Raw genomic sequence first — 27113 nt, forward strand, 5'->3', positions numbered from 1 at the left:
ATCGGGTGGAGAGGGAGGTGGGAGGGGGGATCGGGATGGGGAATACGTGTAACTCTATGGCTGATTCATATCAATGTATGACAAAACCCACTGAAATGATGTGAAGTAATTAGCCTCCAACTAATTAAATAAATAAATAAATAAATAAAAATAAAAAAGAAAGATGTTGGGCTCAACCTGTGAAACAGCAGAGTCAGGGAAGAGCCTCAAGCCAGGGCCAGCCCACAGGGCTGCTCAACAGCCAGGACTATGGGAAGCAGTATGGTGTGTGTAACACTCACTTCAAAGGTTCTAGAACTTGTCAGCCAGGTGCTGCATGACGGCTGAAACAGGGAGAGGCATAAGAAGGTGCTCCAGACGGAGGGATATAGAAGCCTGTCCCCTTGTCCCTGTGTGGAGCCACCTGAAACCCACCCCCACTAGCCCCAATGCAAAGAGCTCTGGGCCTGACCACTCCCCACCACCTGAGTTAAATGTGGAGTTATTTCCTAAAATGAACCAAAATGTGCCAGCAGTTCTCAAGTTCAAAAATTGTCTCATAAACAAAGAATCTAACAAGGACCTTAGAGGCCACACCAAGCAGCAGTTAAAGGGAAAAATCAACATGGCATCTCTACAAGTCCTATCAGAAGGAGCTCTCTAGGACTCATCTGTCGGGCAGAGTGTCCATGCAGTCCACACAGTACTTTGCTACTTGTCCGCACACCCAGCTAAACATGCACTGCATGCTCCAGGGACATGCTTGATAGGTTTTCCTCCCCACAGGAATGCTGATCCCTACGAGGTCCCCTGCACCTGCAGCCCACCCCACCCCACCCCAAGTGCACATCCAGCTTCTGCACTAAGAACCTGCTGCTCTCTGTCCCTGGTTCCTGATACTGTATTGCTCTTTAAGGTCATCCATTTCTCTCTGTAGCACCAGACACTAGGCCAGTAGACATGGGAGGAAGAGAAAAGGTTACATACACTGCCCTCCCGTTGCTTCCCTTTTCTCCTTTCCCCAGGGCCATCCATCCCAAAGCCAGATGTCTAAAATGGCAAGGGAAAGACTTTTCTCAGGGGACAGGAGTGGGCTTCTTCTGAGGGGTGTGGAATGGGGACGAGGCGGGGAGGCCCACACATTTCAGTTGCACTTGGAACCAGATTCCACCATGAGGATTGGGTGTGCATTTCAAGAGCCAGAGGAAGCATTACCTAAGGACAGTCCAGCATTCCCGGTGGCTGCTGCTTCCTTTCCAGTCTTGGGGAATGGTCAGGTGGTTCCTGGTCACCTGAGAGGGAAAGGGCACACAATGCAGCTTCCCAGGCTCCTAGTGAGGTGGAAAGGGTCAACCAGACTCTAACGCGACGTGAGGCAGCACCTCGATCTGCTGGCAACAAGCCTCCCCTGCTCTGCCTGGCAGGCTAGACCTTCTCTATGGGCCTGCCTCCCCTGTTCCCCAAGGGCAGCATTTTCACCACTGTGGTCCCCAAAGACTATGGTTCTGGGTTCGAGCCTCTCAGAGCTGCAGCCACAGCCAGCACCTGGGAGAGCAATGTGGGTGAAGAGCACTTCACAGAAAAAGCTATTAACCTGCAAGTTTACAGCCAGAGCAGCTACTGGGGCACTGCCACTGATTACCTCTGCCAAACAAATCCCACACAGAGGATGATGGGACCAGGGCCAGGCCTGTTGACACCCTGTTTCCCATGGAAGAAGCTGCCTAGGAGCAAGGCTGAGCTCCCAGGAGAGAGAGAGAGAGAGGTTTCTGCCCTCACCCCCGGTTCCCTCCCCCCATATCAAAACCCAAGACACTCATCTGAGGGTTCAGGTCCTCTGGGCATGACTCCTCCCGGGTTCAGGGCCAAGGGCTCTGAGTTTCCTGGATCTTGGGGGTCTCTGATGTTGAGGTCATCACTGCTGGGTTCTCCATGATGTGCCCACGGAGAAGATGGCCATGCCCAGTGAGTGGGAAGCTAAAACAAAGATTTTTCACCAATCTGGACTAATGATGTGTGTGTGTGTGTGTGAATGTATGTGTGTATGTATGTACCAGTGCATTTATATGTCTATGTCTGTGTGTGTGTGTGTGTGAGCAGGCATGATTTGGGACTGGACTGAGGCAGGGGAATGGGAAGAGAATTGAAAGGCTGATCTCTTTAGCACTTTCTCCATCAGTCGGCCCCAGGCCAGCAGGCAGAGCTGAGTGGGGGACAACAGTGCAGCACTGAGAAAGCCCGGGCCCCTTGAAAGAAGAGTTTAGGGAACAGCTAAGAAGTAGGATTCAGGAAAGTCATTCATCTAAACACTGAAGCTCTGTGAAGTTTTTAAGGGGTCCCCTTGACACAATTAAGCTACCAGCCCTCCCTTCCTCTCTAGTCCCAGCCTCGTGGAGACTGGAAACAGCCCAAGGGTGGAAAACCGAACCCAGCACACCCAAAGTGCTACTTTACCATTTGTCCCTAGTAAAAGGACCCCAATCTGGCATCCTAATGACCCACTGACCAAGGGGCACCCAATGACGACCCCTGAGGGATGGACAGAGGGAGCACGAGTGAAGACGTGTGTCCTGGGGAGGGTGGGAGGGAGAAGAGTGGGGAGAGAGGAGGGGCCTGGCCTACTCGCTTGGCCCCTTGTGACTGGGTCTCTATTTGGGCCGTTGTCTTCTCCCACCACCACCATCGCTGACACGGCCTCCCGGGCCCTCCTGGCCACAGATTTTGCTCCAGCACCCATGTTATTGGACTCTTTGGTTCCCAAAGGGTCCAAGGGATACCTCTTGGACCTCCCAAGCAGCGGAATGCCAGAGACTGGGGCAAGGGAGCCGGTTCCAGGGAAATGGGCGAGGTTCGCTGATCCCAGGAAGGGAAGATTCTCCTCAGGGCAGGTTTGGAGACGCCCCCGAGGGATTTCTTCTCCTGGTCTCTCTTCTTCCTAGGAGTGATGCATAGCAGGCTGCCTGTAGTGGCAGCTGCAGTAGTTACCACTACTGGTACTCCCTGGTAGCTCTGCAGGCAGCCACCCTTCCTCCAGAGCTCGCTCTGCATTTTCTTAGGTGGGAAGATGTTCAACTCTGCATCGCCCTGCCTGTCCTGCCTTTCCACAACCGAAGTGAATCCTCGCAGAACAGAGGACAGGAACGGGCCTGGCCGGTTAAGAAGGAGATTCTCCCTGCCTTAGACAGTCGAGTGTCTGGGCGTGTTTCTGGGATCCTTGAGGCTGTTGAACTTGGCTTGGCCTCCTTCTTTGGGATAAATGCTCACCCTCATCAGCTCTATCTCACTGAACTCATCAGAGGACTCGGAGTCAGGCAGTAGCCCAAACGAGCCTTCCAAGGGGGGCCGCTGGCGATCCGCAGCCACATTCAACCTACTCTTAGTGCCTCGCTTAGGGTTCCCCCAGGCCTGCCCTGCCTCAGCCCCACCGACCTGGAGAGGGCGGGCCGCAGCCAGCACCACCACCCCACATCTCTGTGGGACCGTGCCTCGATGGCTGGGACCCGTCTTGAGGTCGGCCCACAAGGAGGACACATCGGTGATCGCATAGCTCTCCAAGGACAGGTATCTGTGGACGCCCAGTATGTCCAGGTCACTCAGTTGCTGCAGGATGGCCGCCACCGACTCGTCAGCAAGGTGCAGGGCGTCCCCTTTGCTGTTGGCCAGGGAGCCAAGCCTGCTTCCAGCACCTCCCAATCTGAGTTGAATCCCTCAGGGTTTGGGTACTCATCTCCACCCTCACCCTCGCCGCCTCGCGGTGTCCTCACCTTGGAGCCCAGTCCAGGTCCCTGCGGGGCTGTGGAGTTGGCCTGAGGGACGCAGGTCTGCTCCCTGCGCTCTGGGCAGAAACCCGCTCCCCAAACTGACACCTCATCATTCGGGGAACTCATGTAGCCATCTGGGTGGCCCCCGGACCTGGGGTGGCGATGATTTATCAACCGAGTTGTGGTGGCAGTGGTAGTGGCGATCACGGAAGGTGAGGCCAGCGGCATCTGGAGTGAGCGGTCAAGCACCACAGGCACCGCATGCACAAGATTGTGGCAAACTGCCCCAGGCTTTCAGCAAGCCTGGGATGCCCCAGCCATGGCCTCCTTATTGATCTGGTTCCTACCAACCATCACGCCCTTGTTTGCCCTCCCCCTCAAAGAGTAACCAATGGGGCCAAAGGCCTCCTCCAGTTTGCTGCCGAGCCCAAGGGTCATCAAGGCAGTTGATGAGTTGGCGGATGAAGGTGATGGTATGAGTACCTCTGTCAAGCCTCTCATCCCACCTCCTCCTGTCCTGCCTTCCCTTTCTGATTAGAGTCACAGCCCTGAGCCCTGACTCTGTACAAACTGGGTGGAGCGGGAGGCAGGAGGGTCCTGAGGGCCCTGGTCTCCTGGGAGGTGAGGATGAAACGTCAGAATGGAGACGCTGGGCACTTAGAACGTGCTGAAAGCATTTGCCAGCCTCCCTTCCACCACAAGCCTTATGACCCAATGAGAGACTGGGCAGAGGAATCCCACAGTCAGTGATCAGTGGTCGGCATAATTCTCCATACGTGGCCAGAGGGCAAAGGGATCCTATTTTTGTTCTGCAAGCAATCTGCCTCATCCGCTTCCATCAAATGTTCTTGGCAGTCAGATTTGGGGGACAGACTGGGATTGACCTGACTCCCTCAGCTCTTTCCCCACTCTGAGGCAATTCAAAGGATAGAGAGTCTCAATGTCCAGTTACACCTGCAAAGATGCTAACCACCGCTGATCCTGGAGATGTAAACTAAAACCATGAATCGGGTTTCACACTCTAGGACGACAAGCTTCCAAGAGCTTAACCATTCCGAGAGTGGGAGAGGTTAGAAGCAAACCCCTGTGACAGTGTGCACCACTGTCTTGCAGATATCCATTTTGGAGGTAATTTGGCAAAATCTATGAAAAGCAACTTATACAGCAGGGCCCCTGTGCCTGGTACTCTTCTAAGTGCTGTACATAAACAGTAATGCTTCCTTCTGAGGCTCCTAGGACTATAGTACCAATGATTACCAGCCTCTTACAGGTGAGGAAACAGGTTCCGAGAGGTTCAGCCACTGGCCCAAGGGCATTTGGCCCATCCAGATCAGTGGCAGAATTGAAACCAAGCAATATGACTCCAGAGTCCCTGCTTTGAGCCAAAGGTCTTAAATCTTAAAAAAAATAATAAAGCTATTTTTCCTCTGTTCCAGGAAGTCCACTGCCTGGTACATCTAGAAACACGCTGGTACTTGTAGTGTACAGAAACACATGCACAGTGGTGTTTGTGATGGGAAAAACTGAGAACACTCCCAATTCTCATCAGTAAGCAAAGGAATCAAGGCAACATGGTGTAGCATCCAGTAGATACAAGTGTGGCAGTCCAAAAGAATGGATCAGGCCATTATCATCGATTTCAAAAGCATCCCCTTGACTTCATACTGCAAGTTGCTGGATGATGGTGTTGGATACATGTTTGTAAATTTATTAAAACCCCAAATGAATCCTATCTAATGTTTGATAGCCTTTGAGTGTATGTATGTTTCAGGTTCTGAAGTGTGGTTTTCATTGGCTGGGAAATACATTGGACAGCTCCTAACTGGATCCAGTAGGTGTATGGAACAAAGTTTTGACCTTGGATCTCCCCTGGTTGGTTAGGAAGGTGTACAGTAGGTTTCCTTTAGGCTCAACGTTGCCTACAGGTACCCTGAAAGCAGCCGTTCTCAGTCTGCCTTCAATGTGGGCATGCTGGGTTCAATCAGTTCTCCAATGGTATGATTATTTGGCCACAATATTTATTCCTTCAGCTGGAATAGAAGATATCACTACTCATATAGAAGCTTTAACAAAATTCACCCAGGAAGCCTTTAATGATAGTAACCAAGCCACTAATTTGCTCAATTCAGAAATTTCCATGATGAGAGAAGCAGTCCTGCAGAATGCATGGCCCCCAATATTCTAACAGCTTCCCAAGGGAGACCTTATACAATATTACATAGTGAATGCTGTATTTTTATACCTGATGAGTCTTCTAATGCAACCCCCTTTATGATGTATATGAAAAGTCACATTTCTACTCTGAATGATCCTCTTCCCAGTTTAAGGGAAATGCTAGGAAAATGGTTTGGTTCAAGAGGGTACTGATTTCAATCTTTACTAATGATACCCTCCTGTTTATTGGCAACTTTGATTACAGATTACACTTTATCTTATAAAGTGATTGTCTTGATTTTTGCCCTGTGTATCACCTATTCCTAGTAAAATAATGATATCTAAAGAACTTGAAACTATCGATCACATCTATAGTTCTTTTTAAAGTAATGCACATGTGTATTAAAATTAGGGTAGTCCTATTGGACAACTTGGAGTTGACTTTTATTCCTTGCCAGGCGACTTAACTGTTCAGTTCATTTCCGTCGCTCAGTCATGTCCGTCTCTTTGAGACCCCATGAATCGCAGCACGCCAGGCCTCCCTGTCCATCACCAACTACTGGAGTTTACTCAAACTCATGCCCATCTAGTCGTTGATGCCATCCAGCCATCTCATCCTCTGTCATCCCCTTCTCCTCTTGCCCCTAATTCCTCTAAGCATCAGGGTCTTTTCCAATGAGTCAACTCCTCACATAAGATGGCCAAAGTATTGGAGTTTCAGCTTCAGCATCAGTCCTTCCAATGAACACCCAGGACCGATCTCCTTTAGGATGGACTGGTTGGATCTCCTTGCAGTCCAAGGGACTCTCAAGAGTCTTCTCCAACACCACAGTTCAAAAGCATCACTTTTTTGGTGCTCAGCCTTCTTCACAGTCCAACTCTCACATCCACACATGACCACTGGAAAAACCATAGCCTTCACCAGATGGAACTTGGATGGCAAACTAATGTCTCTGCTTTTTAATATGCTATCTAGGTTGGTCATATTTTTCCTTCCAAGGAGTAAGCATCTTTTAATTTCATGGCTGCAGTCACCATCTGCAGTGATTTTGGAGTTCAAAAAAATAAAGTCTGACACTGTTTCCACTGTCTCCCCATATTTCCCATGAAGCGATGGGACCAGACGCCATGATCTTAGTTTTCTGAATGTTAAGCTTTAAGCCAACTTTTTCACTCTCCTCTTTCACTTTCATCAAGAGACTTTTTAGTTCCTCTTCACTTTCTGCCATAAGGGTGGTGTCATCTGCAGATCTGAGGTTATTGATATTTCTCCTGGCAATCTTGATTCCAGCTTGTGCTTCTTCCAGCCCAGCGTTTCTTATGATGTACTCTTCATATAAGTTAAATAAGCAGCGTGACAATATATAATCTTGATGTACTCCTTTTCCTATTTGGAACCAGTCTGTTGTTCCATGTCCAGTTCTAACTGTTGCTTCCTGACCTGTATACAGGTTTCTCAAGAGGCAGGTCAGGTGGCCTGGTATTCCTATCTCCTTCAGAATTTCCCACAGTATATTGTGATCCACACAGTCGAAGGCTTTGGCGTAGTCAATAAAGCAGAAATAGATGTTTTTCTGGAGTTCTCTTGCTTTTTTGATGATCCAGCGGATATTGGCAACTTGATCTCTGGTTCCTCTGCCTTTTCTAAAACCAGCTTGAACATCTGGAAGTTCTCAGTTCACATATTGCTGAAGCCTGGCTTGGAGAATTTTGAGCATTACCTTACTAGCGTGTGAGATGAATGCAATTGTGCAGTAGTTTGAGCATTCTTTGGGATTGCCTTTCTTAGGGATTGGAATGAAAACGGACCTTTTCCAGTCCTGTGGCCACTGCTGAGTTTTCCAGATTTGCTGGCATATTGAGTGCAGCACTTTCACAGCATCATCTTTTAGGATTTGAAATAGCTCAACTGGAATTCCATCACCTCCATTAGCTTTGTTCGTAGTGATGCTTTCTAAGGCCCACTTCACTTCACATTCCAGGATGTCTGGCTCTAGGTGAGTGATCACACCACTGTGATTATCTGGGTGGTGAAGATCTTTTTTATACAGTTCTTCTGTGTATTCTTGCCACCACTTCTTAATATCTTCTGCTTCTGTTGGGCCCATACAATTTCTGCCCTTTATTGAGCCCATTTTTGCATGAAATGTTCCCTTGGTATCTGTAATTTTCTTGAAGAGATCTCTAGTCTTTCCCATTCTGCTGTTTTCCTCTATTTCTTTGCACTGATCACCGAGGAAGGCTTTCTTATCTCTCCCAGCTATTCTTTGGAACTCTGCATTCAAATGGGAATATCTTTCCTTTTTTCCTTTGCTTTTCGCTTCTCTTCATTTCACAGCTATTTGTAAGGTCTCCTCAGACAACCATTTTGCCTTTTTACATTTCTTTTCCATGGGGATGGTCTTGATCCCTGTCTCATAAAACAATGTCACGAACCTCCATCCATAGTTCATCAGACTATCTGTCTATCAGATCTAGTCCCTTAAATCTATTTCTCACTTCCACTGTATATTCATAAGGGATTTGATTTAGGTCATACCTGAATGGTCTAGTGGTTATCCCTACTTTCTCAGTTAAAGTCTGAATTTGGCAATAAGGAGTTCATGATCTGAGCCACAGTCAGCTCCCGGTCTTGTTTTTGCTGACTGTCGGGTCATGGTGGAGAGGTCTGACAGAATGTGGTCCACTGGAGAAGGGAATGGCAAACCACTTCAGTATTCTTGCCTTGAGAACCCCATGAACAGTATGAGAAGGCAAAATGATAGGATACTGAAAGAGGAACTCCCCAGGTCGGTAGGTGCCCAATATGCTACTGGAGATCAGTGGAGAAATAACACCAGAAAGAATGAAGGGATGGAGCCAAAGCAAAAACAATACCCAGTTGTGGATGGGACTGGTGATACAGTCAAGGTCTGATGCTGTAAAAAGCAAGATTGCATAGGAACCTGGAATGTTAGGTCCATGAATCAAGGCAAATTGGAAGTGTTCAAACAGGAGATGGCAAGAGTGAGTGTTGACATTCTAGGAATCAGCGAACTAAAATGGACTGGAATGGGTGAATTTAACTCAGATGACCATTATATCTACTACTGTGGGCAGGAATCCCTTAGAAGAAATGGAGTAGCCATCATAGTCAGCAAAAGAGTCCGAAATGCAGTACTTGGATGCAATCTCAAAAACGACAGAATGATCTCTGTTTGTTTTTCAAGGCAAACCATTCAATATCACAGTAATCCAAGCCTGTTCCCCAACCAGTAATGCTGAAGGAGCTGAAGTTGAACGGTTCTATGAAGACCTACAAGACCTTTTAGAACTAACACCCCCAAAAAGATGTCCTTTTCATTATAGGGGACTGGAATGCAAAAGTAGGAAGTCAAGAAACACCTGGAGTAACAGGCAAATTTGGCCTTGGAGTACGGAATGAAGCAGGGCAAAGGCTAATAGAGTTCTGCCAAGAGAACACACTGGTCATAGCAAACATCCTCTTCCAACAACACAAGAGAAGATTCTACACATGAACATCACCAGATGGTCAACACCGAAGTCAGATTGATTATATTCTTTGCAGCCAAAGATGGATAAGTTCTATACAGTCAGCAAAAACAAGATCGGGAGCTGACTGTGGCTCAGGTCATCTTAATTATTACCACCCTCTAAAAGGAAACAGAGAGCTGGGCCTAGGACCCAACATGGAGGGACATGGTGGACCCAGGGCAAGTGAAGAACCAATTGAGAGATGAAATACTTGATCACCTAATGCTTTCTATTGAAAGATTAATGATCAAAAGGAGACTTGATGAAATAAAATCAATTAAAGTACACACACACACTCACACAGCAGTCAGCCCCACTACATGTTTGAGAATCATATAATCTATGTACAAGTATGTTTTCTTTTCATTCCAGTCCCAAAGAAAGGATGCCAAAGAATGTTTAAACTACTGCACAATTGCACTCAGCTCACACATTCACAAAATAATGCTCAAAATTCTCAAAGCGAGGCTTCAATGGTACACAAATGAGAACTTCCAGGTGTTCAAGCTGGATTTAGAAAAGGCAGAGGAACCAGACATCATATTTCCAAAGTTCATTGGATCATAGAAAAAGCAAGAGAATTCCAGAAAAACACCTACTTCTGTTTAATTGGAAAATTCTTAAAGAGATGGTAATACCTTACCACCGTACCTGCCTCCCGAGAAATGTGTATTTAGATGAAGAAACAACAGTTAGAACTGGACATGGAACAATGGACTATTTTCAAATTGGGAAAGGAGTAAATCAAGGCTGTATATCGTCACCCTGCTTATTTAACTTAAAGGCAGAGTACATTATGTGAAATGCCAGGCTGGATTAAGCACAACCTGGAATCAATATTGCCAGGATATTTATTAATAACCTCAGATATGCAGATGACACCACACTTATGGCAGAAAGTGAAGAGGAACTAAAGAGCCTCCTGATGAAGGGGAAAGAGGAGGGTGAAAAAGCTGGCTTAAAACTCAACATTTAAAAAGCTAAGATCATGGCATCCATTCCCATCACTTCATGTCAAAAACAGATGGGGGAACAACGGAAACAGTGACAGACTTTATTTTCTTGGGCTCCAAAATCACTGCAGATGGTGAGTGCAACCATGAAATTAAAAGACACTTGTTCCTTGAAGAAAAGCTATGAGACACCTAGACAGCATATTAAAAAGCAGAGACACTACTTTGCCAACAAAGGTCCGTCTAGTCAAAGCTATGGTTTTTTCAGTAGTCACGTATGGATGTGTGAGTTGGACCATAGAGAAGGCTGATTGCTGAAGAATTGATGCTTTTGAACTGTGGTGAAGCCTCTTGAGGGTCCCTTGGACTGCAAGGAGATCCATCCAGTCAATCCTAAAGAAAATCAGTCCCAAATATTCATTGGAAGGACTGATGCTGAAGCTGAAGCTCCAATATTTTGGCCACCTATTGTTAAGAGCCAACTCTTTAGAAAAGACGCTGATGCTGGGAAGGAGTGAATGTGGGAGGAGAAGGGAATGACAGGGGATGAGATGGTTGGATTGCATCACCGACTCGATGGATATGAGTTTGACCAAGCTCCGAGAGTTGGTGAAGGAAAAGGAAGCCTGGCATGCTTCCATGCCATGGGGTCCTATGTTCATGGGGTCAGAAAGAGTCAGACATGACTGATGACTGAACAACAACATGCAAGCGAACAAAATTCCAGGACCAGATGACTTCACAGGCAAATTCTATCAGGCATTAAGGGAAGAGTCAATACCTATCCTTCTGAATCTATTCCAAACTCATTCTATCAGGCCACTGTCACTGTGATACCAAAAGCAAAGTTACCACCAAAAGAGAAAATTATAGGTCATTATCATTGATGAACATAGGCACAAAATCCTCAACAAAACAGTAGCAAACCTAATCCAACAACACATTAAGAGGACCATACAATATGGTCAAGAGGGATTTATCATATGATACAAGAATTTTTCAATATTCACAAATCCATAGGTCTCTATATGCAGAAAAAGCGTTTGAGAAAAATCCAATAACATTTTATTATTTAAATAAAAAGTTTACATTTCCTGAAGAAGGAGACAAGTGGGCTTGAGTCTAGATATTTAAATCAGATTCCAGCTTGCACTTGGAAATAGAAATAACAGCAGAAACAGAGTAGTCAGGCTTTGTCTCCTGACGACGCTGTAAGATGATAGCTATGGCAGAGACAGAGAGGGGCTACACCCTGTTCGAGTGAAAGATCAAGAGATCACATATTTCCCATCCTCAGGGCAGGAGAGACACGGCACATGTGCAGAATGTGCCCCTTGGGGGTCAAAAAGAAAAGGGCACCACCTCATAGTATGGGGTGCCGTCTCCCCCATAGGTCTCTGGGCTGGCGCCCATCTTGGAATAGAGTAGTGCATGCATGTTGGGGAGGGTGCTAGGGCAAGTCAGATGTGGGAAAAGAAACCAGATAACTGGCCAAACATAACTAAGACCCAGAAGGACTGCCCTATGTAAATGACTTAACTGACTCTTTACTGCACTCCTCCTCATTACGACAGATGCCCACACTGTTTCTCCCCAAGTGAGTAATTTTGCCTTCAGTTCAGTCGCTCTGTTGTGTCCCCTTCTTTGCCACCCCATGGACTTCAGCGTGCCAGGCTTCCCTGTCCGTCACCAACTCCCGGAGCTTGGTCAAACTCATGTCCATCGAGTCAGTGATACCATCCCACCACCTCATGCTCTGTTGTCTCCTTCTCCTCCTGCCTTCAGTCTTTCTCAGCATCAGGGTCTTTTCCAATGAGTCACTTCTTCACATCAGGTGGCCAAAGTATTGGAGCTTCAGCTGTAGCATCAGTCCTTCCAATGAACATTCAGGACCAATTTCCTTTAGGATGGACTGGTTGGATCTCCTTGCAGTCCAAGGGACTCTCAAGAGTCTTCTCCAACACCACAGTTCAAAAGCATCAATTCTTCAGCAATTAGACTTCTTTATGGTCCAAATCTCACATCCATATATGACTACTGGAAAAACCATAGCTTTGACTAGACAGACCTTTGTTGGCAAAGTAATGTCTCTGCTTTTTAATACGCTGTCTAGGTTGGTCATAGTTTTTCTTCCAAGGAGCAAGTGTCTTTTAATTTCATGGCTGCAGGCACCATCTGCAATGATTTTGGAGCCCAACAAAATAGTCTGTCATGGTCCATTGTTTCCCCCTCTTTTGCCATGAAGTGATGGGACTGGATACCATGGTCTTGGTGTTTTGAATGTTGAGTTTTTAGCTAGCTTTTTCACTCTATTCTTTCACTTCCATCAAGAGGCTCTTTAGTTCCTCTTCTCTTTGTGCCATAAGGGTGGTGTCATCTGTGTACCTAAGGTTATTGATATTTCTCCTGGAAATCTTGATTCCAGGTTGTACTTCATCCAGCCTGGCATTTTGCATAATGTACTCTGCATATAAGTTAAATAAACAAGATGGCAATATACAGCCTTGACGTCCTCCTTTCCCAGTTTGAAACCAGTCTGTTTTTCCATGTCAGTGGCTTCTTGCTGCATACAGATTTCTCAGGAGGCAGGTCAGGTGATCTGGTATTCCCATCTCTTGAAGAATTTTCCAGTTTGTCATGAGCCACACAGTCAAAGGTTCTGGCATAGTCAACAAAGCAGAAGTAGATGTTTTCTGGAACTCCCTTGCTTTTCTGATGATCCAACAGATGTTGGCAGCTTGCTAGAAAGGCTCCTTTGCCTTTTCTAAATCAAGCTTGAACATCTGGAAGTTCTTGGTTCATGTACTGTTGAAGCCTTGCTTGGAGAATTTTGAGCATTACTTTGCTATCATGTGAGATGAGTGCAATTGTGCAGTAGTTTGAACATTCTTTGGCATTGCCTTTCTTTGGGATTGGGATAAAAACTGACTTTTTCCAGTGCTGTGGTCACAGCTGAGTTTTTAAAAATTGCTGGCATATTGAGTGCAGCACTTTCACAGCATCATCTTTTAGGATTTGAAATAGCTCGACTGGAATTCTGTAACCTCCACTAGCTTTGTTCATAGTCATGGTTCCTAAGGCCCACTTGCCTTCACACTCCAGGATGTCTGGCTCTAGGTGAGTGATCACACCATTGTGGTTTTCTGGGTCATTAAGATCTTTTTTGTATAGTTCTTCTGTGTATTCTCGCCACTTCTGAATATCTTCCGGTTCTGTTAGGTCCATACCGTTTCTGTCCTTTATTATGCCCATCTTTGCATGAAATGTTGCCTTGGTATCTCTAATTTTCTCAAAAAGATCTCTAGACTTTACTATTCCATTGTTTTCCTCTCTTTCTTTGCATTGATCACTTAGGAAGGCTTTCTTATCTCTCCTTGTTCTTCTTTGGAACTCTGCGTTCAGATGGTTATACCTTTTCTTCTCTCCTGTGCCTTACTCTGTCTTAACTAAACTGTTTCTCTGTGTGCTCTCCCACTTGTTGTGCTGCATCACTGATAATAAGCTTTGTACCTATTTTTACAATGGAAACAGTGACAAACTTTTTTTTCTTGGGGTCCAAAATCACTGCAGATGGTGACTGCAGCTGTGAAATTAAAAGACACTTACTCCTTGGAAGAAAAGTTGTGACTAAGCTAGACAGCATATTAAAAAGCAGAGACATTACTTTGTTGATAAAGGTCCATCTAGCCAAAGCTATGGTTTTTCCAGTAGTCACGTATGGATGTGAGAGGTGGACTATAAAGAAAGCTGAGCACAGAAGAATTGATGCTTTTGAACTGTGGTGTTGGAGAAGACTCTTGAAAGTCCCTTGGGCTGTAGGGAGATCAAACCAGTCCATCCTAAAGAAAATCAGTCCTGAATATTCATTGGAAGGACTGATGCTGAAACCGAAGCTCCAATACTTTGGCCACCTGATGCGAAGAAACTGACTCATTGGAAAAGACTTTTATGCTGGGAAAGATTGAAGGCAGGAGGAGACGGGGACGACAGAGCATGAGATGGTTGGATGGTATCACCGACTCGATGGACATGAGTTTGAGTAAGCTCTGGGAGTTGGTGGTGGACAGGGAAGCCTGGCATGCTACAGTCCATGGGGTCACAAAGAGTCAGACACGACTGAGTGACTGAACTGACCTAAAGTTTTTACTTCCTTGAGAAACACATTTTTCAATGGGGAAAGGGCTAGGGAAAACTTGCTTCTAGCCTCTAGCCATTTTCAGTCTAGTGGGTAGGGTTCCTGGTTTTCATCCAGGCTACCCATGTTCAATTCCTGGGCAGGGAACTAAGATCTCACTCAAGCCACTGCTCACTGCTGCCTCTCCCCTTGGACTGGAAGAATCAAAACTGTCCAAGTGACTACACTACCCAATGCAATCTACTGATCCAATGCAATCCTTATCAAATTACCAATGGTATCGTTCACAGAACTAGAACCAAAAAATCTCAAAATTTGTATGGAGACACAAAAGACCATGAATAGCCAAAGAAATCTTGAGAGAGAAAAATGAGGCTGGAGGAATCATGCTCCAGGGCTTCAGAGTATGCTACAAAGGTACAGTCACCAAAACAGTGTGGTACTGGCACAAAAACAGAAATATTGATCAACGAAACAGGATAGAAAGCCTGGATATAAGCCCATGCACCTGTGGTCGATTAATCTATGACAAAGGAGGCAAGAATATACCAAAGAGAAAAGGCACTGTCTGCCAGAAGTGGTGCTGGGAAAGCAGTATGGCTACATGTAAAAGAATTAAATTAAAACATTCCCAATTATCATACAAATAAATAAACTCAAAATGGATTAAAAACCTAAATGTAACACCAGATACTATAAAAGTCTTAGAGGAAAACACAGGCAGAACACTCTTTGACATAAATCAGAGCAATATGTTTTTTCATTTACCTCCTAGAGTAATGAAAATAAAAACAAAAATAAACAAATAGGACATAATTAAAATTAAAAGCTTTTGCACAACAAAGGAAACTATAAACAAGATGAAAGACATCCCTCAGAATCAGAGAAAATACTTGCAAACGAAGCAACCAACAAGGGATTGCTTTCCAAAATATGCAAACAGGTCATGCAACTCTCTCTCTCTGTCCCTCTGTCTCTCTCTCTTCATATATATATATATATATATATATATATATATATATATATATACACACACATATGTATACACACACACACACCCCTGATTGTCATACATTTTACATCTATGCACATTATAAACTCTAAATACATTATCATTTTTCTGTTTTAAATTGTCAATTTTAAACATTTTTTAAAGAATAAAAATATCTTTTGTGTTTGGCCACATAAAAAGTAAAATAATTAAATAAATAAAATAAAAACTGTTCAATTTGCCTAAGTTTTCAAGCTGATTAGAATAAAATGGCCCATAGTGTCCCCTTTCATCTCAAATTCTATTTTTGGAAATATTAATATTTCTCTTACATATAGTAGTTGCAAGAAAATAACACAGAACACCCAAACATCCATCACCTTGACTGACCCATTATTAAAATTTTGTCAAATTTCCCATATTCTGTTTTTGTCTTTGTTTTTTTAATTTTATTTATTTATTTTTCATTTATTTTTATTAGTTGGAGGCTAATTACTTTACAATATTGTAGTGGTTTTTGTCATACATTGACATGAATCAGCCATGGATTTACATGTATTCCCCATCCCGATCCCCCCTCCCACCTCCCTCTCTCCCGATCCCTCTGGGTCTTCCCAGTGCACCAGGCCCGAGCACTTGTCTCATGCATCCAACCTGGGCTGGTGATCTGTTTCACCCTAGATAATATACGTGTTTCGATGCTGTTCTCTCAAAACATCCCACCCTCGCCTTCTCCCACAGAGTCCAAAAGTCTGTTCTGTACATCTGTGTCTCTTTTTCTGTTTTGCATATAGGGTTATCATTACCATCTTTCTAAATTCCATATATATGTGTTAATATACTGTAACTTCTGGGCATACACACCAAGGAAACCAGATCTGAAAGAGACACGTGCACCCCACTGTTCATCGCAGCACAGTTTATAATAGCCAGGACATGGAAGCAACCTAGATGCCCATCAGCAGAAGAATGGATAAGGAAGCTGTGGTCCATATACACCATGGAATATTACTCAGCCATTAAAAATAATTTAGTTCTAATGAAAAAAAATAATAATTTAGTTATAATGAGATGGATGAAACTGGAGCCCATTATACAGAGTGAAGTAGGCCAGAAAGATAAAGACCATTACAGTATACAAACACATATATATGGAATTTGTCTCTGTTTTGTTGAATCTTTGGAGTTACTTTAAGACGTTGCAGTGTTTCTTCTTTCAGTACTTCAGTATGTATCTCTTCAGAGAAAGATTAAGTCTGCCTCAAATCTTAATCCAATTATCATACTGAGGAAATTTGACTTTGAGACAATATAATTAACTTACTATATGATCCTCATTCAAAATGTCTGATTGTCCCAATATTGTTTTCATACCTGAACTCTAAAATAAACCTTGCTTCCAAATAAAGGTTATGTAGTGCATTTGGTTATCAGTGTCTTTAGTGTCCTTTAAACTATAACATTTTCCTAGATTTTTTGGGGGGGAGGTCTTGCATGATATTGAAATTTTTAAAGATCCAGTCCAGGTAGTTTTCAGAAAGCTTCTCCAGTAGAATTTGTCTTATTGCTGCTTCCTGATTCCATTCAGGTTAAATGTTTCGGCAGGAACATTGCATAGGTGATGTCCTGTCCTTCTGAATTTATGGCATCAGGATTTTCTTATGATTTTTCCAATTCTATTCAGATATATTTGACATATAGCACTGTATGTATTAAAGTGTACAGCATAATGATTTGACATACATACATCATGAAATGATTATCACAGTAAGTTTAGTAAACATGCATCTTGTCATATAGACAGAAAATTAAAGATAAAGAAATATTTTTCATGTGATGAGAACACTTGGGATTTATTCTCTTAAGAACTTTCATATATAACATACAGCAATGTTAATTGCATTTATCATATAATACATTACATCCCTCGTACTTATTTATCTAATAACTGGAAGTGTGTCCCTTATGCCCTTCTTTGTCCCCTCCCCCACACCTACCCTTTGGTAAGTGCAAATTTGAAATCTTTTTCTGTGAATCTTTGTTTCTTTGCTTGTTTGGTTGTTTTTGAAGTGTAATTGATGTACAACACTATGTCAGCTCCTGGTACACAACATAGTGATTTACTATTTCTCTATATTTCAAAATGGTCAGCACTATAATTCTAGTTACAATGTGCCACCATACAAGACAGTACACAGTTATTGGCTGTATTCCCTTCACTGTGCATAACTCTTTCTGTATCTGATTATTTTAAGTTGCTGACCTCTTAAGTTTAAACAAATTTTAATGTCCCCACATTTTTACTCCTCTCCTCATGTTTACTGCTTCTGACATCATATTTTCCCTTTCTTTCCCCCTGTATATTCCTTAACTAAGGTGTTTCCCTGGTGGCTTAGTGCTGGAGATGTGAGTTCGATCCCTGGTTCGGGAAGATCCCCTGGAGAAGGAAATGGCAACCCACTCCACTATTCTTGCCTGGAGAATCCCATGGACAAAGGAGCCTGGCAGGTTACAGTCCATGGGATCTCAAAGAGTCAGACATGACTTAGTGAATAAACAACAACAACAACAATCCATTAACTACGTATTGTGGATATAGATGATTTTACTACTTTTGTCTTTTAACCTTCCCACTAGCTTTGTAAGTCACTGATACAGCTTTGTAAATTGTATATTTGCCTTTATCAGTGAACTTACTCTTTTCATCATTTTCATATTTCTAATTGTCTTTTTCTTTTTTGCTTGGAGAAGTCCCCTTAACATTTCCTGTAAAGCTGGTTTGATGATGCTGAACTCTTAGCTTTTGCCTGTTGGTAAAACTGTTGATCTCCTTCAAATCTGGATGACAGATTTGAAGAAATGACAGATTACCAGTAGTGTCTTCTTGGTTGTAGGTTTTTCTCTTTATTATTTTGAATATATCATGCCACTCCTTTCAGGCATGCAGAGTTTCTGCCAAAAAGTCCCTTGTTTGTAACTTGTTGCTTTTCCCTTGCTGCTTTTAATATCCCCACTTTAGCTTTAATTTTTGCCATTCTAATTACAATGTGTCTTGGTGTGGTCTTCTTTTTGTTTGGGGCACTGTGTTCCAGGATGCCCATTTCTTTTCCCAGGTTAGCAACGTGTTCAGGTAGTATGTCTTCAAATGTACTCTCTGCCCCTTTCTCTCTTTTTCCCCTCCTGGGACCACTAGAATTCAAATGTTTCTACGCTTGATGTGGTCCCTAAGGTCTCTGATACTGTCCTCATTTCTGTTTATTCTTTCTTTTTTCTGTTCAGCTTCAGCAATCTCCACTATTCTGTCTCCCAGCTTATTGATCCATCCCTCTGTATCACCTCACCTACCATTGAAGTGTATTTTTCATTTCACTTATTGTACTCTTCAGCTCGGTTTGGTTCTTCTATGGATTTTTTGCTTTTGGTTTTTTTTTTAACTATTTTATTGATTATTTTAAACTGAAGCATAAGTGCTTTAAGATATTATGTTGGTTTCTGACATATATCAACAGGAATCAGCCATAGCTATATATATGTCCCTTTCCTCTGTTTTTTGTACCCTCCTCTTGAACCTCCGTCCCAGCTCCCACCCCATGCCACCCATCTAGGTTGTCACAGAGCACCAGGTTTGAGCTCCCTCTGTCAGACAACAAATTCCCACTGGCTATCTGTTTTATATAAGGTAATGTAAGTTTCAATGCTACTCTCTCCATTTGTTCCACCCACTCCTTCCCCCACTGTGTCCACAAATCTGTTCTGGATGTCTGTGTCTCCATTTCATCCCTGCAAATAGGTTCATCAGTACCATCTTTCTAGATTCCATGTGTATGCATTAACATCAGATACTTGTTTTTCTCTTTCTGACATACTTCATTCTGTATATTAGGCTCTAGGCTCATCCACCTCAAAAGAACTGACTCAAATGCATTCCTTTTTCCGGCTGAATAACATTCAATTGTATATATGTACCACAACTTCTTTATCCATTCATGCGTCTTTTTCCATTATGGTTTCCTTATGGTATATGCCCAGAAGTTGGATTGCTGGGTCTTGTGGTAGTTTTATTCCTAGCTTTTTTTTTTTAAAGTATTCTCCATACTGTTCTCCATACTGACTGTATCAATGTACATTCCCACCAACAGTGCAGGAAGGTTCCCTTTTCTCCACATCCCCTCCAGCATTTATTGTTTGTAACTTTTTGATGATGACCACTCTGACTGGTGTGAGGTGATACCTCATTATAGTTTTGATTCACATGTCTCTAATAATGAGTGATGTTGAGCATCTTTCATCTGTCTATTAGCCTTCTGTGTCTTCTTTGCATAAATGTTTATTTAGATACTTTGCCAAGTCTTTGATTGGGTTTTCTGTTTTTCTCATGTTGAGCTTCATGAGCTGCTTGTATATTTTGAAAATTACTTCTTTCTCAGTTGTTTAATTTCCTGTTATTTTCTCCCGTTCTGAGGGTTGTATTTTCACCTTGTTTATCATTTCCTTTACTGAGTTAAAGCTTTTAAGTTTAGTTAGATCCCACTGTTTATTTTTATTTCCATTACTCTAGGTGGTGTGTCATAGAGAATCTTGCTGTGATTTATGTCATAGAATATTCTGCCTGTTTTCCTCTAAGTATTTTAGAGTTTCTTGTCTTAGAGTTTCAATTCTCTGTTAAAAACTTGTAACTCCTTTCCCTGTCCATCCAATCTTGCCCTGAATTTTTTGATCTGGTTTATGATCCCTACCCTGAATGCTTTCTCAAGTAGAGTGCCTACCTCCACTTCATTTAGTGCTTCTTGTGGGGTTTTACTTTGCTCCTTTGTTTTGAACATATTCCTCTGTCTCATCATTTTGTCTAATTTGCATTTTTAATCCTATGTGTTTAGTAGGTTGATTACATCTACCAATCTTGGAAGAATGGCCTTTTGTAGGAGACATCCCATGCATCTCTGCAGTGCACTCCCCTCTGGTCACCAGAGCTATATGCTCTAGGGATGCCCCGTATGTGAGGCATGGTCTCATAGGGCTAGCTAGCCTCTGGTCGGACTGCTTGCCAGGTGCTGCTTTGGGTGGAGTCTTCCAGTCACTTATGAGTGAGGTGGGGTCATGGCACTGCTGGCTCTGTGTCCCTGAGGGATTTCTGAGCCTGTTTCTCTTGTGAATAGGTGCAAGCTTGGGAATCCCAGATCTAGCATAGGCCAATTGTTTCGTAGGGCTAGTTCCTGCATTGCCAGCTACGGGGTCCTAAGTATCCCAAACCTTTGCTTGTCCCGCTGGTGAGTGTGGCTGTTTCTGGAGGCAGCTGACTGAGAGGCCAAGGTATCATGAGGCTGGTTTGTCCTGCAGTTGACGAGTTTGGGGTCCAGGGTGTCCTGGGGCTAGTGCCAGCTCACTAGTGTGTAGAGATCTGTTTCTGTTCCTGGGTCTCTAGCTGTAGGGCCCTGGGGTCCCAGAGCTGGTCACAGTTCACTGTTGGGTGGGGACAGTTCCTAACATGGCTGGCAGTGGGGTCCTAGATGTCCCATAGCGGGTGTCCACACACTGCTATGTGGGGCCAGATTCCAGAGCTGCTGGCTGAGAGCTCCAAAGTGTTCCAGACCTAGTGTCTACTTTCTGGTACACTTTGCTGGAACTCAGTGGCTCCTGGTGCTGGTGTGGGCCTGCTGGTGGGTGGCCTTTTTCCTGGTATGGCAGACTGCAAGGCAGGAGTTACCGCGGTTGCTGTTGTCTGCCTGCTGATGGATGGAGCTGGTTCTTGGGTTTGCTGGCTTCAGGGCCCTGGAGTGTTCTAGGAGTTGGTGTTTTGGGCCACTTTTGGTTGGGGCTGTGGTCCAGGGTGTACTAGGGCTGTTGCCTACCCACTGATGGGTAAAACTGGTCCTGGGGCTAGCGATGACCTGCTGTGGGCAGGAACTAGGTCCTGGGGTCTCTGACTGCAGGACCCTGGAGTCCTGACTTAATGCCTTCTTACTGGTGTATAGGGCCAGTGTGGTATGTCAGGGCCTCTGATTGACAGGTCCAGCTCCAGGGACTCTTAAGGCAGCAGGCTTGCTTGTGGGTGGGGCTTTGTCTCTGCCTGGCTAGTAGCTTGGCCTGCCCTAGTATTACTGCCTACAGGCTGACTGGTAGGTCTGAGCACAGGTGCTAATAAGCTAAGGGAGGATTCCAAAATGGCACTTGTTAGCACCAGTGACCATGTGGTAGAAGGAGCTTTGCAAAATGGCTGCTTCCAGTGTCTATGTCCCCAGGGTGAGTCCAGCTGCCTCTTGCCTCTCTGGGAGGCTCTCCAAGATCAGCAGCTGCCTCTTGCCCAGGCTCCTTTCAAATTATTGCTTCAGCCCTGGGTCCTGGAGCATGTGAGATGATGTATGTCCCCTTTAAATGTGGTGTCTATTTCCTACGGCATTCTGGCCCTCCCAAAAGTAAGTTGTGCTGACCATCAAAGCCCAATATTCTGGGAGATCATCTTCATATGAATAAATATAATTCCATCAGCAAAAATATACAAAGTAGAACTATATAGAATAAGCATGAAGCTTACAAATTTAACATTGATTGAAAAAGTAAGAAATTAAATAGATACATAATATTTTCACTCATATAGCTGTAAATAGCTGTCAATGCTAACTCATATCATTCAAATATATATATACAATACAAAACTTTGAGGAAAAGGGAAGAAAGGATGGCACAAAAGTAAGAATGTGGATATTCTCCTTGAAGAAGAAATGGGGCTAATATAAGACAGGGAAACTTCAGGAGTCTTAGGGAAAGCCAGCACTATCCTCTTCTGTGACTTGGGGGTATATACTTGATAATCAATTATTACACTCCACTTATATACTGCAACCTCTTCTCTGTCTATGTTACATTTCAGTATAATTGGAGAGAAAATTAATACTAAGGGAAATAACATCCCAGTATAAGCCTATTGTCATTATGTTCTAACCAGAAGTAGAACCGAAATTACTTTCTTTGTTTGTAACATATCTAATTGAGATTAGTAATCTTATATCACCGATATTAATATAATTATAATATAATTAATATAATATAAAATATTTGTTTTCAAGTATTCACAGCTTTTTGCTAAAAATAAGAAAGTGATGCATACATAATTATAATATCAATCTCAATTTTTATTAAATATTCCATATTTGGGTAGTACATTTTAACTGAGAATTTAATTGTGAATTTGTGCTAAAACCCACAGAAGTGTTGTATTTGGTTACAATTTCTCAGAGACTTCTTCCTTCCCATCCACTTCTTCTCAGAGGTGGAGCACCAAGAACCTGTGAAAAAGAAATGAAGGCCAAAAATACAGAGTAATGTGCCTGCATTGTAACATACCTATTTGTCCAGCCGAGGGCAGTATCGTTTAAGGCTGTTTGTTGGGAAGGGCCAGATGCCAGGCCTTCGGAGTTCTTCTGTTCTTTGTGATTAGCTTATTAACTACTGGGACTGGGGGGCTTATTTGAGCCAATATGGTGGTGATGGTGATGGTGGTGGTGATTGGATGGGCTGCATCTCCCTTGCCCGTTTGACACTGCTATCTTAACACCAGCCTTCACCCCTGCTCCCCGCAGCAGCAGCTCTTTTCTTCCTCTTTCTCCTCAGACAGAAACTGAGACCTTTGATGTGCTAGACTTGGTGTGCTCCCACCTTCCACTGGCACAGAAGTGGTAGGTTTGTGTGCACAACACTTCAAGCCCTTCCCTTGTTCTTTGTACCAAGCAAAACTGGAAGAATTTTCCTGAAATGATAGCCTCCACCCCACAGTGAGTGTGCCTCCTTTTGTTCCTAGTCTTGTGGTCCAAGTGAGGGCTCCACACTGGTTTGTGGCATTGATAAGGCCAACAGGAAGAATGTCATTTTTTCAAATCTCTTTGATTGATGAAATGAAACAAAATCATTCTCTGGGGCCACCTCTCTGCCTAAAAATAAAATAACATTTCCTATTAAAAATACTGTTCCATCTTCTAACCTTGTTTAAAATTCCAGCTATCATAATTCACCTCCCTTTTTAAGGATGGGCCTGAAGCAAACATTGAGTAAAGATTTATGTCGAGACTTTACTTTAAATGACTGAGTATGTAGAGGGTCTTCTCAGATTATTCTTATGGATTTTTCTTCTCTTAAATGATATTTGCTTCATTGCTAATGCTAGGACACCATCAGAAGACGTTTTGAAAAAAAATATTTGCCCATAATTCTAGGACCCAAACGCCTCAACAGATCTTTCCCACATGGTTCCTGCCCCAGAATGACAGACATACAAAATATTAGATCTAGATAATCTGATGCAGAAATCTAATAGGTCTCCTCCTGAGAGATGTACAAATGAGGAATCTGAGAGTAGAGGGACAGTGCCATGTCAAGGCCAGAAGACAATTCAGCTATACCCCTTCAGTTCCCACTTTGTCATTAGTTAGAACAGAAGCACCTCCATCTCTTCACAATCAGACCTCTTCTGGATGTATGTTGAAGTTGGTGCAACTATTTCCCAAACTCACGACTAGTTGAATCAAAGAAATCTGGCCCATTTACGGTCAGTTATAGCTAGAGTTTTATTCACTCACTTGAGCATCCCAGGTGAAGCACTCCCCTTCACTGCATCCACAGAATCTCTAGTGTTTTGTGGTCACTGTGGATTGTTGACCTAACAGGCCTAACACAAGGCAGAGTAAGGTAGGGCAAGCACTTGATGAGGAATCAGGAGACCTACCTCTCTCCTAACCTGCTGAAAAGCACTTCCCCTTTCTGAGCCTCTGTTTCTCCATCTGGGAAAAGAGGAAGGTGACCTAGATCAGTGGCTCTCAACCTGGGTTCCAAGAACGCCTTGAAATTGTGTGCAAAGTTGTGGGAGGCAATGTATACAGTCTTCTTGGAGGGTGTAAGGAGCTTTCATTAGATTCTCAAAGGAGTCCTATTATGGGCTGAATTGTGTTGCCCCCAAATTCCTATCTTAAAGCCCTGACCCTCAATGTGACTAAATTTGGAGAGGTAATTAGGGTTAATTTAGAGAGCTGGTAAAGAATCTGCCTGCAATGCAGAAGACCCCAGTTAGATTCCTGGGTCGGGAAGTTCCCCTGGAGGAGGGGATAGGCTACCTACCCTAGTATTCTTGGACTTCCATTGTGTCTAGATGGTAAAGAATCTGCCTGCAATGCGGGACACCTGGGTTCGACCCCTGTGATGGGGAGATCCCCTGGAGGAGGGCATGGCAACTCACACCAGTATTCTTGCCTGGAGAATTCCCATGGACAGAGCAGCCTGGTGGGCCATCGTTCATGGGGTGCCAAGTGTCACACACGACTGAGAAACCATGTACAGCACACACAGAGGTTGTAAGAGTGGGGCCCTAATCCCATAGGATCTGATATCCTTATAAGAGGAAGAGCTACCAGAGATCTCTCTCTCTCTTTCTCCATACATACCCAGAGGAAATGTTATGTGAAGAAACAGAGAGAAGGTGGTGAACTACAATACAAGAGGAGTGCTTTCACCGTGAGTTGAACTTGCTGGCACCTTGATGTTGGACTTCTAGTATCCCGAACTGTGAGAAACTAAATGTTCTTTGTTTAAGCCATCCAGCCTGTGGTATTTGGTTTTGGCAGCTTGAACAGACTAACACAAGTTCCATAACCAAGAAAGATCCAGAGCCACTGGACCTACTGGTTGCCTGAAACCCATTCTGCACATTCATGTTTTAATACAACATTTTTGGATACTTTCAGATTTCGTGATTTCTTGCTTGGAACAATGCAGTATATAATTTTTATTGCAACATACTTCTTTTTCTGACAGTTGCAAAGCACAGATTTGTAACCCCAGGACCAGAGTTTAAATCCTGATTCCACCACCTACTAGCTGTTTGACTTTGGACAAGTTATCACGGGCTTGTGTCTCGTATATGAAATAGCGATAAGATTAGTGTCTACTTCACATGGCTGTTCTGAGAATCCAATGAAATAATGTATGTAGAGGGCTTGGCACATAATAAACTTTCAACAGATATTAGTAGCTTTTGTGATGAAAATGTAAGTATCTATCAGGGTTTTTTGCCCTTATAAACAACACTGTTGTGAGCAAACTTCTTTATACACAGAGAATTTTTTTCTTTTAAATGATTTCCTCAGGCTCAATTCCTGAGTGTGGTACAACCGAGTCAATCCCTTATCATTTAGATGTTCCTATCGTGTTCTTATTGAAGCATATCATTTACAATTATTTTGGAAATCTCTTAGAAATACACAAAAAATCAAAATAATTTTATAACATTTCCAGGAGTTCTATTTAGTATAGAATTTTATTAGTCCCTTTTCAACTCTGAATTATCAGTGTTGCTATATTTGCACCACATACAAGCCTTTGGTGGGGCAACATTTATAAAGAGTGCTTCACTGTTGGGTCCAGGATTTCCTTCCAAAGTACTGAGAACTCCATCTGCACCCTGGCAGTGGAGATACTTTCTAAGAGGGTTTCATGTACGTATAAGTAATGAAAACTACATCATAAAACTGGCAGATCACCAACAGCTGGCACTGTCAAAAGTATGCTCATTTTAGAAACATGAAAATGTAAACAAAACAAAACAAAAAAGCCTGTCTTAGAATCAACGAAATATGCTTACTCACCATTACTATGAATCCCATCTTCTTCAGATAATTTTCTTAATCTACATTTCCCAACACCTGTTGCAAGCTTGTAATGTGGTTCTCATCTTTAAGGTATTTCTGCAGAAGGCTTTGATTTGCAAGTAACATGAAGACACTGCTGGGCAGAGGTCATGGTTTCCCTGGCATGGATGGCAATAGAGGCAGTGTTTCTGAGGTTAGTCAGATCAATTAAGCAGCAATGTTTCTGAGAGCTTTGCCTAGAGCTTCTTCTATAGCCCTTCTAACAATTCTGCGAGGGATAAATTCCTTTCTGTCCCAACTAGTTAGAGTTGCCCCCATGAGATCTTTTCTTTCCTTCTTCCTTGTTAGCAAGCTCTGATTTTGTTGGGAGCAGCAATATGTGCAGGCTAAAAAGCTACATTTCCCAGGCTTCCTCAGAGAGGTATAAGCACACGACTAAATTCTGGCCAGTGAGACATAATTAGAAGTGAGTACATAGAGCTTTGGGGTAGAGTCCTCAGAAAGCAATGTGACCTCAGTATGTCCCACATCTTGAGTGGTATATGTCAGCTCCTTAAAGCTAGAGTTTTTACTATTATTGTTGTTGTTGTTGTTAAATGTAAGTAGAGGACACAGATTCATGTTGTAAAATAAAAATCACAGCAGGAAGTACATTTGAATTACTGTAAGGAAACAAAAATATGAACTTGTCAGGAAGCATTTAACAGGAGGATTCCTGTGTGCTGTTTTGAATCTGTCAGGAATCCTTTGGTCCTTATCAATTCCTGAACATTCAGGGATTAAGAGGAGAGGCACGCCTTTCCTGGGGCTGAGGAATCCAGGCATGACCTTCATCAGTTTTTCAATATGGTGATAATTACCCTCTTCCTTTTTATGAACCATATGGTAAAAGTGATTGTTTACGACTCTCTCTCTTTGATAAGGATCGACTTATGTTTTGTAAGTCTGGAATTTTAATCTTTGTCTTTGCTGAGA

At 43.3% G+C, this 27113-nt stretch overlaps 1 pseudogene; it reads right to left on the bottom strand.

Moving 5' to 3' along the window:
* Positions 1–291: 291 nt before the first annotated feature.
* On the bottom strand, positions 292–3866 carry LOC133052761 (uncharacterized protein CXorf49 homolog; annotated as a pseudogene).
* Positions 3867–27113: the final 23247 nt, after the last annotated feature.

This window comes from Dama dama, chromosome X (genome assembly GCF_033118175.1).
Source record: "Dama dama isolate Ldn47 chromosome X, ASM3311817v1, whole genome shotgun sequence".
NCBI lineage: Eukaryota > Metazoa > Chordata > Mammalia > Artiodactyla > Cervidae > Dama > Dama dama.